We start from the raw sequence: 12,425 nt of genomic DNA, 5'->3' as shown, positions 1-12,425 counted from the left end.
TCAAATCCCCACAGCCTGTTTGTTAAAATATCATTTGGTTATCAATAGAAACCTCAATGCTATTAACCAAAATCAATTATAATTAAAAACAAAACCCATTTCCAAAAGTCAATTTTATTGTTCAACGCTTGACACTGTTCCACTGTCTATGCAGTTGGGACCATACATTCAATTCATTATGTGGTACATTTGTTCAGAAACCACTGACATTGCAAGACAAGAGGATTATGCAGTGACACTCCGGGGTTAGATGTATCTATCAAAGGGCCATGTGAATACAGCTGGTGGCGGCAGAGCCAAACAGTCTGGCCTGGAGTTTCGTGAATCTGCAGGATGTAACACTCGGTTCCCCACCCAAGTCCAGAAAGAAACAATCCTGTTGACACATCAATATACATTACCATATAGCAAATGCAAGCATCTCAGCTCTACTAGTCAGATTGTTGTAGATGAACTACATGAACTGAAGTCATGTTCTATTCTCCCTGAAAAAAAAGGTATATAAACTGCCTTAAGATCTTATAGGTACATTAATTTGAATAAAGTTCAGGCATCAATTACTGTCCAAGCAGCTTCCTGCTTTTTCTGTCTTAGGAAGACAAACACAAGAATGTAGAGTGAGCAATTCAGGAAAGAACTGTGCTCAAGGTTACATAGATTCTGCACTAAACAACAAGTAGGTGATAACTCACTGCAAGTACATGTTTATTTTATTAAAGATACAATTCTTAACCATCCTCACCTATGCTTCAACTCGATTGAATGTCAAACACACATGTATTCCTGAAATGCAAAGGCAGGAAGTTAAGAATAATCTTAGTCTAATATAAAAATACAATTTATATATAGTATACAAATAAAATTTAGAGGCCATAACAGCCATTACAAATTGTGCTCAGAGTTAGAACATAGTGTCTTCACCAACAGTAAGAAAGCTGGGTTAAAGCTATAAAGCTCTCATCACCGCACAGTGCATTTTCATGATAGCACTAGGGTTTCAAAATCAATGTAGACGTTACAGTACATTACCTTCACATACAATGTATACAGTAACAGACCGTGCACATAATCTCAGTTACAAAGTCAACAGTTGAGCTGGGTTAAAGCGATAAAGCTCTGTGTACAGTACATGTTATTGTAGCTATAATAATTCAGAATCAGCTATGGAGTTTACCTGGATAATTTCCTGCTGAAATGCAAGCAGTCCACCAAATTGTTTTTTTCCTGAAATGCAAATGAATAAAATGACTAAAGTCCCAACAGTGAGTCATGTAGGACTACAATGTAAATATTAACCATTTTACATTGTGCTCAGAGTTTAAAAGTCTTCACCAACAGTAAGAAAGCTGGGTTAAAGCTGTAAAGCTCTCATCAGTGCACAGTACATGTTTAGCTGTAACAATTCCCATCCTCACCTTTAATACCCTTTCCATTTAACCATCAATCCAGTCCCAGCAGTTCCATGCTTAGTCTACATTAGAGGAATAATAACCGTAGTGAGCAGTAGATAAATACAGTGTAGACAATACTAGCCATTAGAAATTGTGCTCAGAGTTAGAACATAATGTCTTCACCAACAGTAAGAAAGCTGGGTTAAAGCTATAACGCTCTCATCAATGCACAGTACATGTTCATGGTGTTTAGATAACTACTGAGCCATCCTCACCTTCAAAACACATTGACTAGAGTTGAATCACCTTCAATGGAGTTGACTGCGCATGCTTTCCTAGAATGCAAAGGAAGTGGTCAACTTACAATACCTGAATATGATGCAAAACATTTGGTAAAAAGTAACAGGCCTTAAAAATAGTGCTCAGTTTTTTAAAATGAATTATCTTCACCATACAATAAGAATGATGTGTTAAATAAGCATCATGGCACAGTACATCACATTAGTATAAACAAAATCGTTATTTATGCTTACCTTAATTAAGAGCTGATGCAATTAATTCAGTCCGCATGCTTGCATGAAATACAAAGGATGAGGTAATTAATGTCAGGACTTAAAATAAAGTATCTACACATATGGATTGCTTTAATGGTATATTTGTTAACCCTTCTACTAGGGCTGCCCCCGTGTGTAGGTGCAGACCACTCTCAGAAGGGCACAGTTCTGCTACAGCTCAGTACCAACAGCCACTAAAACAGCGTCTGCTGGACCAGGCCACGTTAGCAGAGCATTCCTCTTCCAGCAGTGTAACACTAGTTCAGGCATTGCCTTGCCTGTACAGCTGACTACCGCTGGATTAATAAAACAACCCAATCACGAAAACCTAATTATACTTTCATTTATAATGTAAGGATGTGGGAGACAACTACCTTGAAGGGGGATCGTGTTATTCCCATTTGCAGCCCTCCCATGTCTGAAGACCTGAATGGTGGCACAACCTGTGAGGGTAAAGACATGGTATGCATGAGTTGCGACAACGTTATTGCATCAAAACAAAATGGTATCCATCTCGGTTTTAACAATTGGCTAGCCAGCTTGGCTACAGTATTTAACTAGGCCCATCTTTTGCATGCCACCACGTGTCATCTAGGCCTTGCATGTTAAACTTGTCAGTCATTTTACAGTCTAGTTAGCCTTGGAAACCTATCGCCAAAACTAGTAAATGGCTGCCAATGCAACAATTGTTTGCTAAACGAGTTAGCTGGACGTAATTTTAAATTAATTATCTAGATATATTTTAGCCAGTGCTAGAGGTAGCATTGCTTTAGCATTTTTTGTTTATGGTTTAGCCAGGAGCTTCCTTACCACTTAATGCTTTAGCCATTTGTCTTGCCTAACGACTAAAAGTCCATTCTTCCGATCTGTTCACTTGGTAACGTTAAATAGCTACTTCATTGCGAAAAGAAAATAACCGCCGGAGCAAGGCTAGCCAGCCAACAACTGGCTCCATTCCAAGTTCCATAAACGCAAGCAACTATTGCCATAAACGAAAACTGACCTCCTTTCCTTCTCATGTCTGCAAAAAAAAAAGACCGTTGGTTGGGCACTTGCATATTTATAGTCTTCCTCCGCACCATAGAATACATGTTCCGGAGTGAATTGTGGGATAGGTCTGTACCTCCCAGAAATGTGGGCTATTACTGCGTTCATGTAATAATCGGAACAAGCAAACTCGGAAATGTTAAACTTTCTAACTGGTCCATTTTTTCCGTGGACTATTGGTACGTTCAAGACAACTGGGATTTGGGGAAATACGTGGTAAAATCATGACGTCAGTGATCTTCAAGTCTGAAAATTGGAGTTCTAAAGAGAGTCTTGAGTTCCCGAGTTGGAGCTCGTTTCTTCCCGTGTTCCCAGTTGTCTTGAACGCACTGAAGTCAGAGATTTCCGAGTACAAAACTGGGAACTAGGGAAACATCTTTTGAACGGACATCCAACACTGAACGCACCATAGCATATAGGCCTACCTCCAATAAATGTAACCAGCTGTAGGTAGGTTTCGATCCAATTGGCAATAGATTTTCATGCAAATATTCTAAAATCCACATAAAAATAATATGCTGCAGAGTTATAATATAATAATAATAATATATGCCATTTAGCAGACGCTTTTATCCAAAGCGACTTACAGTCATGTGTGCATACATTCTACGTATGGGTGGTCCCGGGAATCGAATCGAACTACCCTGGCGTAGTTATGTTTCCATCAAATGACTTGTTGCAGATTAAAGGCTGTGTGTGATGTACCAAAGGCAAAATACATTTGCATTTTCAACTCTACTGATGGTTTTCTCACAAAAAAAATATGGTATTATATACAATGAACAAAAATATAAACTCAACATGTAAAGTGTTGGTCCCTTGTTTCATGAGCTGAAATAAAAGATCCCGGAACTGTTCCATACTCACAAAAAGCTTATTTATCTTAAATGTTGTGCACAGATTTGTTAACATCCCTGTTAGTGCGTATTTCTCCAAGATAATCCATCTACCAGACAGGTGTGGCATATCAACAAGCTGATTCAACAAATGCACCTTGTGCTGGGGACAATAAAAGGCCACTAAAATGTGTAAAACAGCACAATGCCACGGGTGTCTCAAGTTGAGGGAGCGTGGTGGGGTTATGGTATGGGCAGACATAAGCTACAGACAACGAACATAATTACATTTTATCTAAGGAAATTTTAATGCACAGAGATACAGTGACGAGATCCTGATGGCCATTGTCGTGTTATTCATCCCCTGCCATCACCTCATGGTTCAGCATGATAATGCAAGGTCCCATGTCACAACGATTTGTGCACAATTCCTGGAAGCTGAAAATGTCCTAATTCTTCTATGGCCTGCATACTCACCAGACATGTTACCCAATGAGCATGTTTGGGATGCTCTGGATCGACGTGTACGACAGCATGTTCCAGTTCCCGCCAATTACCAGCAACTTCGCACAGCCATTGAAGAGGAGTGGGACAACATTCCACAGGCCACAATCAACAGCCTGATCAATTGTATGCAAAGGAGATGTGTCGCATTGCATGAGGAAAGTAGAGACCCACAGTGGAGGTGTCATAATACCCATGAAACCTAGCGATCCAACGGAAATGGTTCCAATTGTTTTTCCACCATTCATTTTTCCAATATGGGATTTTAGAAAAAAAAACACTTAAAATAAGGGCTGTTTCGTGTAGGTGTAACGGATGTGAAACAGCTAGCTTAGTTAGTGGTGGTGCGCACTAAATAGCGTTTCAATCGGTGACGTCACTTGCTCTGAGACCTAGAAGTAGTAGTTCCCCTTGCTCTGCAAGGGCCGCGACTTTTGTGGAGCGATGGGTAACGATGCTTCGTGGGTGTGAGTTGTTGATGTGTGCAGAGGGCTCCTGGTTCGCGCCCGGGTATGGGCGAGGGACGGTCTAAAGTTATACGACATCATGCAAGACTACAAATCCCTGCAAGATACTGCACATCATCTCGAGCTGACACCTTTGCTAACATGTATTGTGTCAATATAAAACTTGCACGAGACACTTCACAGAATTGTCAATTTAAAGAAAAATAGCCAATTTATTCACAACTACATTTAGCTAACATTAGATAGTTATTCCAGAGATTCTTACCTTTGCCTCGATTTGGCTGTCTCACCCAGATCATGGCATGTGTAGTTCTTTATGACAGCCATTTTATCAGCAACCAGGTAGGCAAGTTGAGAACAAGTTCTCATTTACAATTGCGAACTGGCCAAGATAAAGCAAAGCTAATTAGCATTTCATTTTTGTGGTGTAAATACAGGCAAATATATTGATATAAGTCACCTTGTCCTAGAGATTTACGTGGTTATCAAAACGCCATGTCAGGTTAAGCCTACACAAAACACAGCCCTTATTTTAAGTGTTTCTAAAATCCCCTATGGGAAAAATTGTGAAGAAACGATTGGACAGCAAGGTTTTAATGGGTAGTATGACTCGTATTATATAGTCATACCAGATTCGGACTGATTTACTGATCCATGCCTCTACCTTAAAAAAAAAGTTTGTGACCAACAGATGCATATGTGTATTCCCAGTCATGTGAAATCCATAGATTAGTGCCTAATGTATTTCAATTTGACTGATTTTCTTATATGAAAAAGAACATATTTGAAATTGTTGCATTTATATTTTTGTTCAGTGTCATTTAACTTTCTTTGGCTTTCACAAAACCAGCAATCTAGCTTGCTAGACAGCTAGCGAGTTAACTTAGGTGGCGAAGCAAGACGTTCTTATGTTTGTGTAGCAGTGTGATGCTGTTCCTCTTGATTATGCACCAAATTGTACACAAGGACCAATTCAAATAGGCCAGGTCAAGAGGGGATGTTAATAATTTGATAATAATAATTCAGTGTATTTTTTTATTTAATTACAGCTGCATAGCTAATGTTTTTCTTTGGTGTACAAACACTTTTTCATATCAATATTGAACATACATGTGATTGTAACAGTTTAGTATATTTTGGTTTGGCCCATCGCGGGTTATCTGTATTTCCGTACCCCCTTATTGTTCTCTTTTGCCTGACCTTCGGCTAGCAAGGTGCCTGAGAGCTAGGACTCCGCCAAGGGTTAACATATTGTGTGTTGTCTCTTCGTGTGCAGGGCAAATACAAATAATTCCACGAGCAGACATTCAGTTGTGGCAGCGTCCTAACTGAAAGTACACAACGCAGAACGAACCACGCTACAAACTGTCAGCTCAAGCCCACCACCGGAGCTGTGCATGTGGATGAGATGCGCGAGATGCGCATGCGTATTTGTTGATGTTTTATTTATTTTATTTTATTTCACCTTTATTTAACCAGGTAGGCTAGTTGAGAACAAGTTCTCATTTACAATTGCGACCTGGCCAAGATAAAGCAACGCAGTTCGACACATACAACGACATGGAGTAAAACAAACATACAGTCAATAATACAGCATAAACAAGTACGATGTGAGCAAATGAGGTGAGATAAGGGAGGTAAAGGCAAAAAAAGGCCATGGTGGCAAAGTAAATACAATATAGCAAGTAAAACACTGGAATGGCAGATTTGCAGTGGAGAATGTGCAAAGTAGAAATTAAAATAATGGGTTGCAAAGGAGCAAAATAAATACAGTAGGTTAAGAGGTAGTTGTTTGGGCTAAATTATAGGTGGGCTATGTACAGGTGCAGTAATCTGTGAGCTGCTCTGACAGTTGGTGCTTAAAGCTAGTGAGGGAGATAAGTGTTTCCAGTTTCAGAGATTTTTGTAGTTCGTTCCAGTCATTGGCAGCAGAGAACTGGAAGGAGAGGTGGCCAAAGAAATAATTGGTTTTGGGGGGGACCAGAGAGATATACCTGCTGGAGCGCGTGCTACAGGTCGGTGATGCTATGGGTGATGCTATGGCTATGGTCTTGTAGATGACATGGAACCAGTGGGTTTGGCGACGAGTATGAAACGAGGGCCAGCCAACGAGAGTGTGCAGGTCGCAATGGTGGGTATATGAGGCTTTGGTGAAAAAACGGATTGCACTGTGACAGACTGCATCCAATTTGTTGAGTAGGGTATTGGAGGCTATTTTGTAAATGACATCGCCGAAGTCGAGGATTGGTAGGATGGTCAGTTTTACAAGGTTATGTTTGGCAGCATGAGTGAAGGATGCTTTGTTGCGAAATAGGAATCCAATTCTAGATTTAACTTTGGATTGGAGATGTTTGATGTGGGTCTGGAAGGAGAGTTTACAGTCTAACCAGACACCTAGGTATTTGTAGTTGTCCACGTATTCTATGTCAGAGCCTTCCAGAGTAGTGATGTTGGCCAGGCGGGCAGGTGCAGGCAGCCATCGGTTGAAGAGCATGCATTTAGTTTGACTTGTATTTAAGAGCAATTGGAGGCCACCGAAGGAGAGTTGTATGGCATTGAAGCTTGCCTGGAGGGTTGTTAACACAGTGTCCAAAGAAGGGCCAGAAATATACATAATGGTGTCGTCTGGGTAGAGGTGGATCAGAGACTCACCAGCAGCAAGAGCGACATCATTGATGTATACAGAAAAGAGAGTCGGTCCAAGAATTGAACCCTGTGGCACTCCCATAGAGACTGCCAGAGGTTCGGACAGCAGACCCTCCGATTTGACACACTGAACTCTGCCTGAGAAGTAGTTGGTGAACCAGGCGAGGCAATCATTTGAGAAACCAAGGCTGTCGAGTCTGCCGATGAGGATGTGGTGATTGACAGAGTCGAAAGCCTTGGCCAGATCAATGAATAAGGCTGCACAGTAATGCTTCTTATCGATGGCGGTTAAAGATATCGTTTAGGACCTTGAGCGTGGCTGAGGTGCACCCATGACCAGCTCTGAAACCAGATTGCATAGCAGAGAAGGTATTGTGAGATTCGAAATTGTCGGTAATCTGTTTGTTGACTTGGCTTTCGAAGACCTTAGAAAGGCTGGGTAGGATACATTTAGGTCTGTAGCAGTTTGATTCGCTATAAGTGAATGTATACTGTAAATAGTGAAGGTGAATGTAGCATATTCACTAGATAAGGGTATTTGTGTTTATTTGCTTGTTTTGAAGGAATTTGTTTATTGCATTTTTTTTGTATGCAGAATATTACATTGTATTTTAGTGCTCTATTGAGCCATGGAAGATTCTCAAGTCCATAAAATGAGTTATGTTGGGGATTTTAGTGTGGGAAGAGGGAGGGTTGTCCTTGCATTTACACCATTTGTACAGTCAGCTCCTGGGAGTAGAGTGTTTGCTAGTCCTGAGTTTACAAGCACTGGGAGGGGTAGGCTGTTTACTCCACCTGACCAGGGTATCCCACCTCTGTCTTTTGATGTACCATCATCCTCAGTCCTCAGTAATAAAGGGACACTTCCGAGTCAGTTTAGTGACCTTATTAAGCAGATTGGTTCAGAGATAGGAGAATCTATCAGAGCGAGTTTACTGCAGCCTGGGACTTCGAGTCTTTCTCCTGCCCATTCCCCTCAACAACCCAAGCAGTTTCCCCTGTCTGAGCAATGTGGGTCAACTTTTATTGATGCATCCAAGCTGAATCTGGTTGTGAAGTCAGATGTTAATGCTCCACCTTTCTTTAGGGGTGATGGCTCAGATAAGTACTCTGTCCTGGAGTGGGAAGAGCTAATGGGAGTCTACCTAGAGAAGGGGTTACAATGGGCCTGAGAATGTTGGGGAAGTGATGTCTCGGCTCATGGGGAGGGCACGGGATGTGACCAAAGTCTGGATGCGTAACAACCCTGTTGTCACAGATGTTAAGGCAGTGTTCAGTGTTGTCAAGCAACACTTTGGGGATACTGTCTGCTCAGGTATGCCATTAGCTCATTTCTACTCAATCAAACCATATGCTAATGAGGGTCCACTAGATATCTGTATTAGGCTTAACAAAGCTGCAGAGGCAGCTGAACAGTACCTTGTAAGTGAGGGTAGAACCTTGCCCAATCAGTGCTCAGAGTTGGCAGTCATGTCTGTACGCAACTGTCCTGATAAAGAGTTGGATCAAGTGTTCAAATGTAAACCCCTTTGTGACTGGACAGCCAGTGAGGTACAGGATCGTTTGGATGAACTGTTAAGGGAGCGTAAAGTATGTAAAGTGGGGCAAAAAAGTATTTAGTCAGCCACCAATTGTGCAAGTTCTCCCACTTAAAAAGATGAGAGAGGCCTGTAATTTTCATCATAGGTACACTTCAACTATGACAGACAAAATGAGAAAAGAAATCCAGAAAATCACATTGTAGGATGTTTTATGAATTTATTAGCGAATTATGCTGGAAAATAAGTATTTGGTCACCTACAAACAAGCAAGATTTCCTGCTCTCCCAGACCCTTAACTTCTTCTTTAAGAGGCTCCTCTGTCCTCCACTCGTTACCTATATTAATGGCACCTGCATTAATGGCACCTTATCAGTATAAAAGACACCTGTCCACAACCTCAAACACTCACACTCCAAACTCCACTATGGCCAAGACCAAAGAGCTGTCAAAGGACACCAGAAACAAAATTGTAGACCTGCACCAGGCTGGGAAGACTGAATCTGCAATAGGTAAGCAGCTTGGTTTAAAGAAATCAACTGTGGGAGCAATTATTAGGAAATGGAAGACATACAAGACCACTGATAATCTCCCTCGATCTGGGGCTCCATGCAAGATCTCACCCCGTGGGGCCAAATGATCACAAGAACGGTGAGAAAAAATCCCAGAACCACACGGGTGGACCTAGTGAATCAAATCAAATCAATTCAAATCAAATTTATTTATATAGCCCTTCGTACATCAGCTGATATCTCAAAGTGCTGTACAGAAACCCAGCCTAAAACCCCAAACAGCAAACAATGCAGGTGTAAAAGCACGGAATGACCTGCAGAGAGCTGCAGGGACCAAAGTAACAAAGCCTACCAACAGTAACACACTACGCCGCCAGGGACTCAAATCCTGCAGTGCCAGACGTGTCCCCCTGCTTAAGCCAGTACATGTCCAGGCCCGTCTGAAGTTTGCTAGAGAGCATTTGGATGATCCAGAAGAAGATTGGGAGAATGTCATATGTTCAGATGAAACAAAAATATAACTTATTGGTAAAAACTCAACTCGTCGTGTTTTGAGGACAAAGAATGCTGAGTTGCATACAAAGAACACCATACCTACTGTGAAGCATGGGGGTGGAAACATCATTCTTTGGGGATGTTTTTCTGCAAAGGGACCAGGACGACTGATCCGTGTAAAGGAAAGAATGAATGGGGCGATGTATTGTGAGATTTTGAGTGAAAACCTCCTTCCATCAGCAAGGGCATTGAAGATGAAACGTGGCTGGGTCTTTCAGCATTACAATGATCCCAAACACGTCCGCCCGGTCAACGAAGGAGTGGCTTCTTTAGAAGCATTTCAAGGTCCTGGAGTGGCCTAGCCAGTCTCCAGATCTCAACCCCATAGAAAATCTTTGGAGGGAGTTGAATGTCCGTGTTGCCCAGCAACAGCCCCAAAATATCACTGCTCTAGAGGAAATCTGCATGGAGGAATGGGCCAAAATACCAGCAACAGTGTGTGAAGACTTACAGAAAACGTTTGACCTCTGTCATTGCCAACACAGGGTATATAACAAAGTATTGAGCTAAACATTTGTTATTGACCAAATACTAACTTTCCACCATAATTTGCAAATAAATTCATAAAAAATCCTACAATGTGATTTTCTGGATTTTTTTTCTCATTTTGTCTGTCATAGTTAAAGTGTACCTATGATGAACATTTACAGGCCTCTCTCATCTTTTTAAGTGGGAGAACTTGCACAATTGGTGGCTGACTAAATACTTTTTTGCCCCACTGTAGAACACAACTTTCACAGCAGGTGGCTGCTGACTTTGACTCCCCCCAGGAGGATGTGGATCCTGTGAGCAGACCTAATGTTTCATCTTTTTCTCGATGTGGCCGTGAACCAGAGCAGGCCCCATCTGCATCTGAGGGTTGGACATTAGAGAAAGTTTTGAGTATGCTAGAGAAGGCTCTTGTCAGCAATACTCAGTCTGTGAACATAGAACCCCGTAAACAGTTCCCCAAGCATCAGCGTGAGTGCGCTGTCTGTGGAAGCACTAATCACTGGACCAAAGCTCACTGTCAGATGCACCAGCTGTGTTTCAAGTGCTTCTCTCCGGGCCACATGAGCTTTGACTGTAGTGAGACTGGGCAGCAACAGAGCCCTGGATGTGGACAGACTGGCAGGTCTCAGGAAAACTAGAAAGCCTCCATTCTGAGGGGGGCAATGTGAGGCAGTCTAATTTTTCCTCCACTAATGATGCTATCCAATCTGTTTAATATTATTTTTGTGAGTCAGTACCCAAGAACAACACAGTAATTTTTCAGAACACAATGAGAATTACTCAGAATGACCGTTTGTTTTACACCACCGTGCTTGAACAAGATAAAGTTGAGCTGAAGGGGATGTTAGATAGTGGGTCCATGGCTACTATGCGCGCAGATATTGTACTTCGGTTGAGGGAGGCGGGAGTGGTAGAGGGGAACTTTCTAGCTCCTTCAGACATCATCCTGGTGGGTTGTGGTAGGACGCAAACTAGCCCAGTGGGCATGTGTTACTTAAAAATACAGCTTTATGGCTTCAGTTAGGTAGTCCCAGTGCTTATTGTAGATGGGCAGGTTGATGAACTCATTGTGGGCACTAATGTGTTGAAGTCTCTGATTAGACAGTTCAAATCTAATGGCAGCTACTGGCGGTTGGTGGGTACGCCAGGTCCTTCTGGCCAGTGTGATGACAGCCAGTTCCTGCGTCTCCTATCAAATCTGGAGAGATGGAGAGGAAACTCCATCCCAGATAAAAGTGCGCACCATTAAGTTGAAGAGAGCAGTAACACTCCAACCCATGAGTGAGCATCTGGTGTGGGGCCGCCTACCCCCAAAGACAAAACTCTCTGTGGGCAGTACTGTTGTTGTCGATCTCAGCACATCTCGTTGTGTGAATCGACACATATTAGTAGGGAGAGTAGTTACGCCTCTGTGGGGAGATGGGTGGCTCTCTGTGAAGATTGTGAATCCAACAACTTTGCCAGTTACCCTGAGACAAAATGCTAAAATGGCAGATGTGTATGCTTGCATTGCATTGGAGGATTTTGATGATGGCAAGCAGCAAGCAGCATACCGGAACGTGGCATAAGTACAAAGTTACAGCTCACATGGCAGTCTTACAGCTAACAGTTCAGTTGGTGGCAGTGTAATTAATGGCATCAGTACACTGAGCAATCTTGGACTTCAAGGCCTGTCTGTTGAGGAGTGTCCAGTTTCACTGTTCTGGAAAGACAAACTTGTCGGTTTAATTGAGAAGTAGGACACAGTGTTCTCTAGACATAGCCTGGATTGTGGAGAGGCAAAAGAGTTCTGCCATCGCATACGGGCTGACTGATGACCGACCATTTCGATTACCTTATCGTAGGCTTTCTCCAGCTCATTACCAAAAACTCAGGGAAACACT

General features: G+C 42.1%; 1 long non-coding RNA gene and 1 other non-coding gene across 4 annotated transcripts; both read right to left on the bottom strand.

The window, feature by feature from the left end:
- Nucleotides 1–98: 98 nt before the first annotated feature.
- LOC118375322 (uncharacterized) lies at nucleotides 99–2,993 on the bottom strand. 3 transcript variants are annotated; one of them, XR_004823774.2, is made up of 8 exons: nucleotides 2,756–2,993; nucleotides 2,320–2,388; nucleotides 1,925–1,962; nucleotides 1,667–1,726; nucleotides 1,416–1,471; nucleotides 1,175–1,224; nucleotides 743–783; nucleotides 99–376 (listed from the first exon to the last, which is right to left on the bottom strand). It is a non-coding gene; the product is annotated as an uncharacterized LOC118375322 (long non-coding RNA). The 3 variants fall into 3 exon arrangements; XR_004823779.2 differs by having other exon boundaries at nucleotides 2,949–2,980; XR_004823784.2 differs by lacking the exon at nucleotides 743–783.
- On the bottom strand, nucleotides 2,047–2,246 carry LOC118384096 (small nucleolar RNA SNORA74). The gene has a single exon (XR_004825798.1). It is a non-coding gene; the product is annotated as a small nucleolar RNA SNORA74 (small nucleolar RNA).
- Nucleotides 2,994–12,425: the final 9,432 nt, after the last annotated feature.

Source organism: Oncorhynchus keta, chromosome 4 (genome assembly GCF_023373465.1).
Source record: "Oncorhynchus keta strain PuntledgeMale-10-30-2019 chromosome 4, Oket_V2, whole genome shotgun sequence".
Lineage (NCBI taxonomy): Eukaryota > Metazoa > Chordata > Actinopteri > Salmoniformes > Salmonidae > Oncorhynchus > Oncorhynchus keta.
The sequence above is the reverse complement of the archived record's forward strand: the minus strand, read 5'-3'. Positions and strand labels throughout refer to the sequence as shown.